At 45.7% G+C, this 13,119-nt stretch overlaps 5 non-coding genes and 1 pseudogene across 5 annotated transcripts; all 6 read left to right on the forward strand.

Moving 5' to 3' along the window:
- Positions 1-414: 414 nt before the first annotated feature.
- On the forward strand, positions 415-605 carry LOC130332146 (U2 spliceosomal RNA). The gene has a single exon (XR_008874882.1). It is a non-coding gene; the product is annotated as a U2 spliceosomal RNA (small nuclear RNA).
- A 2,092-nt stretch (positions 606-2,697) lies between these two features.
- LOC130332147 (U2 spliceosomal RNA) lies at positions 2,698-2,888 on the forward strand. The gene has a single exon (XR_008874883.1). It is a non-coding gene; the product is annotated as a U2 spliceosomal RNA (small nuclear RNA).
- Positions 2,889-4,977: 2,089 nt separating this feature from the next.
- Positions 4,978-5,168, forward strand: LOC130332148 (U2 spliceosomal RNA). Its single transcript, XR_008874884.1, has one exon. It is a non-coding gene; the product is annotated as a U2 spliceosomal RNA (small nuclear RNA).
- Positions 5,169-7,252: 2,084 nt separating this feature from the next.
- LOC130332128 (U2 spliceosomal RNA) lies at positions 7,253-7,405 on the forward strand (annotated as a pseudogene).
- Positions 7,406-8,831: 1,426 nt separating this feature from the next.
- Positions 8,832-9,013, forward strand: LOC130332119 (U2 spliceosomal RNA). The gene has a single exon (XR_008874868.1). It is a non-coding gene; the product is annotated as a U2 spliceosomal RNA (small nuclear RNA).
- Positions 9,014-11,109: 2,096 nt separating this feature from the next.
- Positions 11,110-11,300, forward strand: LOC130332149 (U2 spliceosomal RNA). The gene has a single exon (XR_008874885.1). It is a non-coding gene; the product is annotated as a U2 spliceosomal RNA (small nuclear RNA).
- Positions 11,301-13,119: the final 1,819 nt, after the last annotated feature.

A 13,119-nucleotide genomic window follows, 5' to 3' on the forward strand; every position in this document is an offset into this window, starting at 1 on the left:
TCCAATGGGGTGCAGGCATGTCCTCTATGCTTACAGCTTCCCGTGGGTGTTGGTTTGATACCGTTTGGGGACAGCCAAGGAGGCATCTGCAGGCAACAAAGGTAGGTGTGTGCTTGTGTGTGTGTTTCCTATGCAGATCCTAAGCCCAGTGTCACATGCAAGTAGGAGGAGTAAGAAGGGTTCCTGGCAAATCCGGGTTATGGATTGCATTTAAAAAGGCCCCGTGGGAGTGCAATGGGCCCCTGTCTTGCTGCTTAGCAATAATGGTATGGGTTTAGGTTCTGCTGTGTGTACTGGTGGTTGACTGCCCCCCAGCCCAGAGTGTGCATGGAAAATTGTCTGGCAGCCTCCCTGACAGCAAGCAGTGATAGTGCCCATGAAGGGCACCTTGTTGGGCCCGCCCCTTTCACGGTTATCGCTTCTCGGCCTTTTGGCTAAGATCAAGTGTAGTATCTGTTCTTATCAGTTTAATATCTGATACGTCCCCTATCTGGGGACCATATATTAAATGGATTTTTGAGAACGGGGGCCGATTTCGAAGCTTGCTTCCGTCGCCCTATGCATTGACCCGATATGGCAGTATCTTCGGGTACAGTGCACCACCCCCTTACAGGGTTAAAAAGAAAGATTCCTACTTTCATTGCTACCTGCTTGCTGGCTAGCCAGCTAGCCAGCCCTGTGGGCCTTGCTGCTGCTGCAGCCAAAAAACAAAAGGTGGTGCTGCTGCTGCTTCTGCTGCTTCTGCTTCTGCTTGTGTCTGGCCGCTGTTGGAGCGTCCAGGCACAGGACTTCTGCTGCTGCTGACTAAATGGCCTCCTTAATTGGATCATTTGAGTAGCCAGCACACCTGTGCAGGTAGGGCATGACATGATAGGCAGCTGCCTTGATAGCGGGTGGGTGCTGAATGTTCCTAATTGACAAAATAAGATTAATGCTTATGAAGAAATATAAAATCTCATCCCTTCCCCAATATCGCGCCACACCCCTACCCCTTAATTCCCTGGTTGAACTTGATGGACATATGTCTTTTTTCGACCGTACTAACTATGTAACTATGTAACATAACATGGGGGGGGGGGGGGGTCTCCTGGCTGTTCACACAGGTGTGTCATTGCTGTACATTGACCATGCATTGCTTCTGTGGTATTGCAAAGGCAAAGACAAATGCTTCCAGCCATCCATTGCACTAATGGATTGGTCATCAGCTGGCTGTCTATGTCCCGCATCAATATAGACCAAAGTACAGAGGGTTAGGCTATGCTATTGTGCACCTACCTGATGCATCAGAAGGTGCGAGGCCCTTGCTAAATTCTGTGCACAGACTTTGAGATCTATACTTTAGACTGTATCTAAACCTGCTCCAACATGGACTGACATTCTGGCCTACTTTCAGCCGATGCGACTTGTCTGTCGCTGAACAGTCGCTTTTTATGTATTCAGCACCTATGTATAATGTTGTAAAAATGCTCTAGAAGCTAAAGTCGCAGAAATGTCACACATATTTGGCCTGCAACTTTCTGTGCGACAAATTCAGACAGGAAAAATCAGTATAAATCCTTAGAAAATTATCCCCCAGTGTCTCCATCTGCTGGCGGTATTGAATAAGCATTGCTGCACTGATGGGGTATGCATTAGACGAAAAAAAAGAAGAAAAAGAAGAATAATACGCCCAGAAAAGAGGCGAAAAGGAGAAAAACGTAAAAAAACGTGAAAAAAAAGTAAGAGGAAGAGAAGGGAAAAAAAGGTGGAAATGGGTTTAAAAGTGATTTCGGCGGAGAAATATATATATATATATATATACATATATATATATATATATATATACGCGCACACACACACATATATATAAACGTATTCTCCGTTGAGATATTGCAGCCGCTGCTGTGTCCAGGCCCAGGAGCCTTAGCACTGTGCTGTGATGTCACTCAATACCACTGACATCACTAGGTGTAAACAACATCTCTCCTTTGCTGTGTATGTGACTATGGAGCTGTTTGGTGATGTCGTCTATTATGGCCTTCATAGAAGCAACAGGAGATTGTTGCATCCATCTAGAACCCTCAGAACTACAGTGCTATGATGTCACTCACTTCCACAGGCCTTGCAGAGTGTAAACAACAACAACCCAGCTTTGTTGTGTATGTAACCATAGGGATTTGTGATGTCACCTAGAACCTTCACAGCAGCGACAGCTTTATGAGGAGCATCAGCACTGCTCTGCCTGAGCAGAACCATCACCGCCATAGGTTGTCAAATAACCCGGGTTTAACCCACACAGGTAAGTCCAATGGGGTGCAGGCATGTCCTCTATGCTTACAGCTTCCCGTGGGTGTTGGTTTGATACCGTTTGGGGACAGCCAAGGAGGCATCTGCAGGCAACAAAGGTAGGTGTGTGCTTGTGTGTGTGTTTCCTATGCAGATCCTAAGCCCAGTGTCACATGCAAGTAGGAGGAGTAAGAAGGGTTCCTGGCAAATCCGGGTTATGGATTGCATTTAAAAAGGCCCCGTGGGAGTGCAATGGGCCCCTGTCTTGCTGCTTAGCAATAATGGTATGGGTTTAGGTTCTGCTGTGTGTACTGGTGGTTGACTGCCCCCCAGCCCAGAGTGTGCATGGAAAATTGTCTGGCAGCCTCCCTGACAGCAAGCAGTGATAGTGCCCATGAAGGGCACCTTGTTGGGCCCGCCCCTTTCACGGTTATCGCTTCTCGGCCTTTTGGCTAAGATCAAGTGTAGTATCTGTTCTTATCAGTTTAATATCTGATACGTCCCCTATCTGGGGACCATATATTAAATGGATTTTTGAGAACGGGGGCCGATTTCGAAGCTTGCTTCCGTCGCCCTATGCATTGACCCGATATGGCAGTATCTTCGGGTACAGTGCACCACCCCCTTACAGGGTTAAAAAGAAAGATTCCTACTTTCATTGCTACCTGCTTGCTGGCTAGCCAGCTAGCCAGCCCTGTGGGCCTTGCTGCTGCTGCAGCCAAAAAACAAAAGGTGGTGCTGCTGCTGCTTCTGCTGCTTCTGCTTCTGCTTGTGTCTGGCCGCTGTTGGAGCGTCCAGGCACAGGACTTCTGCTGCTGCTGACTAAATGGCCTCCTTAATTGGATCATTTGAGTAGCCAGCACACCTGTGCAGGTAGGGCATGACATGATAGGCAGCTGCCTTGATAGCGGGTGGGTGCTGAATGTTCCTAATTGACAAAATAAGATTAATGCTTATGAAGAAATATAAAATCTCATCCCTTCCCCAATATCGCGCCACACCCCTACCCCTTAATTCCCTGGTTGAACTTGATGGACATATGTCTTTTTTCGACCGTACTAACTATGTAACTATGTAACATAACATGGGGGGGGGGGGGGTCTCCTGGCTGTTCACACAGGTGTGTCATTGCTGTACATTGACCATGCATTGCTTCTGTGGTATTGCAAAGGCAAAGACAAATGCTTCCAGCCATCCATTGCACTAATGGATTGGTCATCAGCTGGCTGTCTATGTCCCGCATCAATATAGACCAAAGTACAGAGGGTTAGGCTATGCTATTGTGCACCTACCTGATGCATCAGAAGGTGCGAGGCCCTTGCTAAATTCTGTGCACAGACTTTGAGATCTATACTTTAGACTGTATCTAAACCTGCTCCAACATGGACTGACATTCTGGCCTACTTTCAGCCGATGCGACTTGTCTGTCGCTGAAAAGTCGCTTTTTATGTATTCAGCACCTATGTATAATGTTGTAAAAATGCTCTAGAAGCTAAAGTCGCAGAAATGTCACACATATTTGGCCTGCAACTTTCTGTGCGACAAATTCAGACAGGAAAAATCAGTATAAATCCTTAGAAAATTATCCCCCAGTGTCTCCATCTGCTGGCGGTATTGAATAAGCATTGCTGCACTGATGGGGTATGCATTAGACGAAAAAAAAGAAGAAAAAGAAGAATAATACGCCCAGAAACGAGGCGAAAAGGAGAAAAACGTAAAAAAACGTGAAAAAAAAGTAAGAGGAAGAGAAGGGAAAAAAAGGTGGAAATGGGTTTAAAAGTGATTTCGGCGGAGAAATATATATATATATATATATATATATATATATATATATATATACGCGCACACACACACATATATATAAACGTATTCTCCGTTGAGATATTGCAGCCGCTGCTGTGTCCAGGCCCAGGAGCCTTAGCACTGTGCTGTGATGTCACTCAATACCACTGACATCACTAGGTGTAAACAACATCTCTCCTTTGCTGTGTATGTGACCATGGAGCTGTTTGGTGATGTCGTCTATTATGGCCTTCATAGAAGCAACAGGAGATTGTTGCATCCATCTAGAACCCTCAGAACTACAGTGCTATGATGTCACTCACTTCCACAGGCCTTGCAGAGTGTAAACAACAACAACCCAGCTTTGTTGTGTATGTAACCATAGGGATTTGTGATGTCACCTAGAACCTTCACAGCAGCGACAGCTTTATGAGGAGCATCAGCACTGCTCTGCCTGAGCAGAACCATCACCGCCATAGGTTGTCAAATAACCCGGGTTTAACCCACACAGGTAAGTCCAATGGGGTGCAGGCATGTCCTCTATGCTTACAGCTTCCCGTGGGTGTTGGTTTGATACCGTTTGGGGACAGCCAAGGAGGCATCTGCAGGCAACAAAGGTAGGTGTGTGCTTGTGTGTGTGTTTCCTATGCAGATCCTAAGCCCAGTGTCACATGCAAGTAGGAGGAGTAAGAAGGGTTCCTGGCAAATCCGGGTTATGGATTGCATTTAAAAAGGCCCCGTGGGAGTGCAATGGGCCCCTGTCTTGCTGCTTAGCAATAATGGTATGGGTTTAGGTTCTGCTGTGTGTACTGGTGGTTGACTGCCCCCCAGCCCAGAGTGTGCATGGAAAATTGTCTGGCAGCCTCCCTGACAGCAAGCAGTGATAGTGCCCATGAAGGGCACCTTGTTGGGCCCGCCCCTTTCACGGTTATCGCTTCTCGGCCTTTTGGCTAAGATCAAGTGTAGTATCTGTTCTTATCAGTTTAATATCTGATACGTCCCCTATCTGGGGACCATATATTAAATGGATTTTTGAGAACGGGGGCCGATTTCGAAGCTTGCTTCCGTCGCCCTATGCATTGACCCGATATGGCAGTATCTTCGGGTACAGTGCACCACCCCCTTACAGGGTTAAAAAGAAAGATTCCTACTTTCATTGCTACCTGCTTGCTGGCTAGCCAGCTAGCCAGCCCTGTGGGCCTTGCTGCTGCTGCAGCCAAAAAACAAAAGGTGGTGCTGCTGCTGCTTCTGCTGCTTCTGCTTCTGCTTGTGTCTGGCCGCTGTTGGAGCGTCCAGGCACAGGACTTCTGCTGCTGCTGACTAAATGGCCTCCTTAATTGGATCATTTGAGTAGCCAGCACACCTGTGCAGGTAGGGCATGACATGATAGGCAGCTGCCTTGATAGCGGGTGGGTGCTGAATGTTCCTAATTGACAAAATAAGATTAATGCTTATGAAGAAATATAAAATCTCATCCCTTCCCCAATATCGCGCCACACCCCTACCCCTTAATTCCCTGGTTGAACTTGATGGACATATGTCTTTTTTCGACCGTACTAACTATGTAACTATGTAACATAACATGGGGGGGGGGGGGGTCTCCTGGCTGTTCACACAGGTGTGTCATTGCTGTACATTGACCATGCATTGCTTCTGTGGTATTGCAAAGGCAAAGACAAATGCTTCCAGCCATCCATTGCACTAATGGATTGGTCATCAGCTGGCTGTCTATGTCCCGCATCAATATAGACCAAAGTACAGAGGGTTAGGCTATGCTATTGTGCACCTACCTGATGCATCAGAAGGTGCGAGGCCCTTGCTAAATTCTGTGCACAGACTTTGAGATCTATACTTTAGACTGTATCTAAACCTGCTCCAACATGGACTGACATTCTGGCCTACTTTCAGCCGATGCGACTTGTCTGTCGCTGAACAGTCGCTTTTTATGTATTCAGCACCTATGTATAATGTTGTAAAAATGCTCTAGAAGCTAAAGTCGCAGAAATGTCACACATATTTGGCCTGCAACTTTCTGTGCGACAAATTCAGACAGGAAAAATCAGTATAAATCCTTAGAAAATTATCCCCCAGTGTCTCCATCTGCTGGCGGTATTGAATAAGCATTGCTGCACTGATGGGGTATGCATTAGACGAAAAAAAAGAAGAAAAAGAAGAATAATACGCCCAGAAAAGAGGCGAAAAGGAGAAAAACGTAAAAAAAACGTGAAAAAAAAGTAAGAGGAAGAGAAGGGAAAAAAAGGTGGAAATGGGTTTAAAAGTGATTTCGGCGGAGAAATATATATATATATATATATATATATATATATATATACGCGCACACACACACATATATATAAACGTATTCTCCGTTGAGATATTGCAGCCGCTGCTGTGTCCAGGCCCAGGAGCCTTAGCACTGTGCTGTGATGTCACTCAATACCACTGACATCACTAGGTGTAAACAACATCTCTCCTTTGCTGTGTATGTGACTATGGAGCTGTTTGGTGATGTCGTCTATTATGGCCTTCATAGAAGCAACAGGAGATTGTTGCATCCATCTAGAACCCTCAGAACTACAGTGCTATGATGTCACTCACTTCCACAGGCCTTGCAGAGTGTAAACAACAACAACCCAGCTTTGTTGTGTATGTAACCATAGGGATTTGTGATGTCACCTAGAACCTTCACAGCAGCGACAGCTTTATGAGGAGCATCAGCACTGCTCTGCCTGAGCAGAACCATCACCGCCATAGGTTGTCAAATAACCCGGGTTTAACCCACACAGGTAAGTCCAATGGGGTGCAGGCATGTCCTCTATGCTTACAGCTTCCCGTGGGTGTTGGTTTGATACCGTTTGGGGACAGCCAAGGAGGCATCTGCAGGCAACAAAGGTAGGTGTGTGCTTGTGTGTGTGTTTCCTATGCAGATCCTAAGCCCAGTGTCACATGCAAGTAGGAGGAGTAAGAAGGGTTCCTGGCAAATCCGGGTTATGGATTGCATTTAAAAAGGCCCCGTGGGAGTGCAATGGGCCCCTGTCTTGCTGCTTAGCAATAATGGTATGGGTTTAGGTTCTGCTGTGTGTACTGGTGGTTGACTGCCCCCCAGCCCAGAGTGTGCATGGAAAATTGTCTGGCAGCCTCCCTGACAGCAAGCAATGATAGTGCCCATGAAGGGCACCTTGTTGGGCCCGCCCCTTTCACGGTTATCGCTTCTCGGCCTTTTGGCTAAGATCAAGTGTAGTATCTGCTCACTTGGTCTGGCTGGAAGGTTCCTGGGGTACCCGTGCCTTGGCCTTGGGGGATCGCTCTACCTATTTGGTGGAGCTTCACCCCCTTGCTGCTTTTGGGGTTACGGCTTACTCCCCAGGAAACGAGAAGTGATCACCAGGCAGCCACTGGGTCGCCTGGTTGCAAACAGAGGACGGAAGAAGATCTCGGCAGCTGAACAGACATGGCGGATATACCTGAATATGCTCGGGTCCAAAATGCTGTTCGATTTATCGTGGAGGAGCAAGCCAGAGGAGAAAAGAATCTGGACTTCTTAATTGTGGAGATCTTGTTTGGTCTGTTCCAAGTGCCAAGAATGGAGATCTTGACAGTCATGGATTACCCTCGAAAGGGGGTCTATGATGTTACTTTCAACAGCAAGTCTTTCTACAGAAAATTTTTGGAAACCTTGGAGAAAACCCGGAATCATCCAAAGATGGAAGGCATAAAATTGGTTGAGCACTTTGTGGACAATACCAAGCTGTTCACAGTTAAGATGTACTCGCCATACGCGAAAGAAAGTGACATCAAGCTCTTTTTGCAGGAATTTTGTGTGGAAGTAGAGGAAAGAGGTAAAGTCCTTAACCAACACCAGCTTTGGACAGGAAAATGGAAGTTCTTGTGCAGACTGAAAGAGGATGCGGGGGCGCCCGGAAGATTGTTGCTCCCACCAGCTCGGTTTAAAATAGGGAAGGACACAGGGGATTTATTTTTCCCAGAGATGGGAACTTTCTGCAAAAACTGCAAACAATACGGGCATGAAAGTTGTGGAAAGATAATATGTACCAAATGTCTAAAGGAAGGTCATGTCTTTTCTGAGTGTGGTCAAAGTAAGACCTGCAGGGCCTGTAAAAAGACTGGGCATTTCTTTAAAGACTGCCCGGAAAAATCTGAGGCTATGGAAGTTGGGGTGAAATTGAAGAGGAAGACAAAAGAAGAGAATATAGTTCCAGAGGCCAAAAAAGTTTCTGGCAAGAGCAAAGAAAAGTTGGACACAGGAAAAGAAATGGAAGAAGAAAGCGTAAGTGAGGCTTCTGAAGGGGAGCCAACAGAGGAATTAAAGAAAATAATTCTCAGTGAGTATTTTTCTGGATATTTGGGTGAGGTGCTAGACCAAGCCCCAAAGGAAGAAAAAGAAATATTTGTTCAAGACCTAGTAAAATTTAAAATAAAAGTGAATACCCGGCTTGAAACTGTGAGGGGAAAAATAATGCAGTCCATGAAGCCTGATGTAAGGCGCTTCATGGCGACCTACCAAGTGTCACCATGGTTGGCAGTCCCTGTCAAAGAAGCTTTGAAGAGTGGAGCTCTTCAATTCGGTTTAATTGATTATTTGGCAGTTTTCGCATGGAGAAAGGGTTTCATTTTGGAATAAGGTTTATTTGAGTTATTGTTGTTAGTTGTTTTGTTGTTTTAATTTGTTTTATTCTGGAAATAAATTAAAAAAAAAAAAAAAAAAAAAGTTACCTGTTGATGAGCACAAAAATCTAGTTCATATGAGATCTTAGAACTATGATTTAGTTCTGAGGGAAACTTAAAAAAAAAATCTGTTCTTATCAGTTTAATATCTGATACGTCCCCTATCTGGGGACCATATATTAAATGGATTTTTGAGAACGGGGGCCGATTTCGAAGCTTGCTTCCGTCGCCCTATGCATTGACCCGATATGGCAGTATCTTCGGGTACAGTGCACCACCCCCTTACAGGGTTAAAAAGAAAGATTCCTACTTTCATTGCTACCTGCTTGCTGGCTAGCCAGCTAGCCAGCCCTGTGGGCCTTGCTGCTGCTGCAGCCAAAAAACAAAAGGTGGTGCTGCTGCTGCTTCTGCTGCTTCTGCTTCTGCTTGTGTCTGGCCGCTGTTGGAGCGTCCAGGCACAGGACTTCTGCTGCTGCTGACTAAATGGCCTCCTTAATTGGATCATTTGAGTAGCCAGCACACCTGTGCAGGTAGGGCATGACATGATAGGCAGCTGCCTTGATAGCGGGTGGGTGCTGAATGTTCCTAATTGACAAAATAAGATTAATGCTTATGAAGAAATATAAAATCTCATCCCTTCCCCAATATCGCGCCACACCCCTACCCCTTAATTCCCTGGTTGAACTTGATGGACATATGTCTTTTTTCGACCGTACTAACTATGTAACTATGTAACATAACATGGGGGGGGGGGGGGGTCTCCTGGCTGTTCACACAGGTGTGTCATTGCTGTACATTGACCATGCATTGCTTCTGTGGTATTGCAAAGGCAAAGACAAATGCTTCCAGCCATCCATTGCACTAATGGATTGGTCATCAGCTGGCTGTCTATGTCCCGCATCAATATAGACCAAAGTACAGAGGGTTAGGCTATGCTATTGTGCACCTACCTGATGCATCAGAAGGTGCGAGGCCCTTGCTAAATTCTGTGCACAGACTTTGAGATCTATACTTTAGACTGTATCTAAACCTGCTCCAACATGGACTGACATTCTGGCCTACTTTCAGCCGATGCGACTTGTCTGTCGCTGAACAGTCGCTTTTTATGTATTCAGCACCTATGTATAATGTTGTAAAAATGCTCTAGAAGCTAAAGTCGCAGAAATGTCACACATATTTGGCCTGCAACTTTCTGTGCGACAAATTCAGACAGGAAAAATCAGTATAAATCCTTAGAAAATTATCCCCCAGTGTCTCCATCTGCTGGCGGTATTGAATAAGCATTGCTGCACTGATGGGGTATGCATTAGACGAAAAAAAAGAAGAAAAAGAAGAATAATACGCCCAGAAAAGAGGCGAAAAGGAGAAAAACGTAAAAAAACGTGAAAAAAAAGTAAGAGGAAGAGAAGGGAAAAAAAGGTGGAAATGGGTTTAAAAGTGATTTCGGCGGAGAAATATATATATATATATATATACATATATATATATATATATATATATATACGCGCACACACACACATATATATAAACGTATTCTCCGTTGAGATATTGCAGCCGCTGCTGTGTCCAGGCCCAGGAGCCTTAGCACTGTGCTGTGATGTCACTCAATACCACTGACATCACTAGGTGTAAACAACATCTCTCCTTTGCTGTGTATGTGACTATGGAGCTGTTTGGTGATGTCGTCTATTATGGCCTTCATAGAAGCAACAGGAGATTGTTGCATCCATCTAGAACCCTCAGAACTACAGTGCTATGATGTCACTCACTTCCACAGGCCTTGCAGAGTGTAAACAACAACAACCCAGCTTTGTTGTGTATGTAACCATAGGGATTTGTGATGTCACCTAGAACCTTCACAGCAGCGACAGCTTTATGAGGAGCATCAGCACTGCTCTGCCTGAGCAGAACCATCACCGCCATAGGTTGTCAAATAACCCGGGTTTAACCCACACAGGTAAGTCCAATGGGGTGCAGGCATGTCCTCTATGCTTACAGCTTCCCGTGGGTGTTGGTTTGATACCGTTTGGGGACAGCCAAGGAGGCATCTGCAGGCAACAAAGGTAGGTGTGTGCTTGTGTGTGTGTTTCCTATGCAGATCCTAAGCCCAGTGTCACATGCAAGTAGGAGGAGTAAGAAGGGTTCCTGGCAAATCCGGGTTATGGATTGCATTTAAAAAGGCCCCGTGGGAGTGCAATGGGCCCCTGTCTTGCTGCTTAGCAATAATGGTATGGGTTTAGGTTCTGCTGTGTGTACTGGTGGTTGACTGCCCCCCAGCCCAGAGTGTGCATGGAAAATTGTCTGGCAGCCTCCCTGACAGCAAGCAATGATAGTGCCCATGAAGGGCACCTTGTTGGGCCCGCCCCTTTCACGGTTATCGCTTCTCGGCCTTTTGGCTAAGATCAAGTGTAGTATCTGTTCTTATCAGTTTAATATCTGATACGTCCCCTATCTGGGGACCATATATTAAATGGATTTTTGAGAACGGGGGCCGATTTCGAAGCTTGCTTCCGTCGCCCTATGCATTGACCCGATATGGCAGTATCTTCGGGTACAGTGCACCACCCCCTTACAGGGTTAAAAAGAAAGATTCCTACTTTCATTGCTACCTGCTTGCTGGCTAGCCAGCTAGCCAGCCCTGTGGGCCTTGCTGCTGCTGCAGCCAAAAAACAAAAGGTGGTGCTGCTGCTGCTTCTGCTGCTTCTGCTTCTGCTTGTGTCTGGCCGCTGTTGGAGCGTCCAGGCACAGGACTTCTGCTGCTGCTGACTAAATGGCCTCCTTAATTGGATCATTTGAGTAGCCAGCACACCTGTGCAGGTAGGGCATGACATGATAGGCAGCTGCCTTGATAGCGGGTGGGTGCTGAATGTTCCTAATTGACAAAATAAGATTAATGCTTATGAAGAAATATAAAATCTCATCCCTTCCCCAATATCGCGCCACACCCCTACCCCTTAATTCCCTGGTTGAACTTGATGGACATATGTCTTTTTTCGACCGTACTAACTATGTAACTATGTAACATAACATGGGGGGGGGGGGGGTCTCCTGGCTGTTCACACAGGTGTGTCTTTGCTGTACATTGACCATGCATTGCTTCTGTGGTATTGCAAAGGCAAAGACAAATGCTTCCAGCCATCCATTGCACTAATGGATTGGTCATCAGCTGGCTGTCTATGTCCCGCATCAATATAGACCAAAGTACAGAGGGTTAGGCTATGCTATTGTGCACCTACCTGATGCATCAGAAGGTGCAAGGCCCTTGCTAAATTCTGTGCACAGACTTTGAGATCTATACTTTAGACTGTATCTAAACCTGCTCCAACATGGACTGACATTCTGGCCTACTTTCAGCCGATGCGACTTGTCTGTCGCTGAACAGTCGCTTTTTATGTATTCAGCACCTATGTATAATGTTGTAAAAATGCTCTAGAAGCTAAAGTCGCAGAAATGTCACACATATTTGGCCTGCAACTTTCTGTGCGACAAATTCAGACAGGAAAAATCAGTATAAATCCTTAGAAAATTATCCCCCAGTGTCTCCATCTGCTGGCGGTATTGAATAAGCATTGCTGCACTGATGGGGTATGCATTAGACGAAAAAAAAGAAGAAAAAGAAGAATAATACGCCCAGAAAAGAGGCGAAAAGGAGAAAAACGTAAAAAAACGTGAAAAAAAAGTAAGAGGAAGAGAAGGGAAAAAAAGGTGGAAATGGGTTTAAAAGTGATTTCGGCGGAGAAATATATATATATATATATATATATATATATATATATATATATATACGCGCACACACACACATATATATAAACGTATTCTCCGTTGAGATATTGCAGCCGCTGCTGTGTCCAGGCCCAGGAGCCTTAGCACTGTGCTGTGATGTCACTCAATACCACTGACATCACTAGGTGTAAACAACATCTCTCCTTTGCTGTGTATGTGACTATGGAGCTGTTTGGTGATGTCGTCTATTATGGCCTTCATAGAAGCAACGGGAGATTGTTGCATCCATCTAGAACCCTCAGAACTACAGTGCTATGATGTCACTCACTTCCACAGGCCTTGCAGAGTGTAAACAACAACAACCCAGCTTTGTTGTGTATGTAACCATAGGGATTTGTGATGTCACCTAGAACCTTCACAGCAGCGACAGCTTTATGAGGAGCATCAGCACTGCTCTGCCTGAGCAGAACCATCACCGCCATAGGTTGTCAAATAACCCGGGTTTAACCCACACAGGTAAGTCCAATGGGGTGCAGGCATGTCCTCTATGCTTACAGCTTCCCGTGGGTGTTGGTTTGATACCGTTTGGGGACAGCCAAGGAGGCATCTGCAGGCAACAAAGGTAGGTGTGTGCTTGTGTGTGTGTTTCCTATGCAGATCCTA

This window comes from Hyla sarda, unplaced genomic scaffold (assembly GCF_029499605.1).
Source record: "Hyla sarda isolate aHylSar1 unplaced genomic scaffold, aHylSar1.hap1 scaffold_369, whole genome shotgun sequence".
In the NCBI taxonomy this organism is placed as follows: domain Eukaryota; kingdom Metazoa; phylum Chordata; class Amphibia; order Anura; family Hylidae; genus Hyla; species Hyla sarda.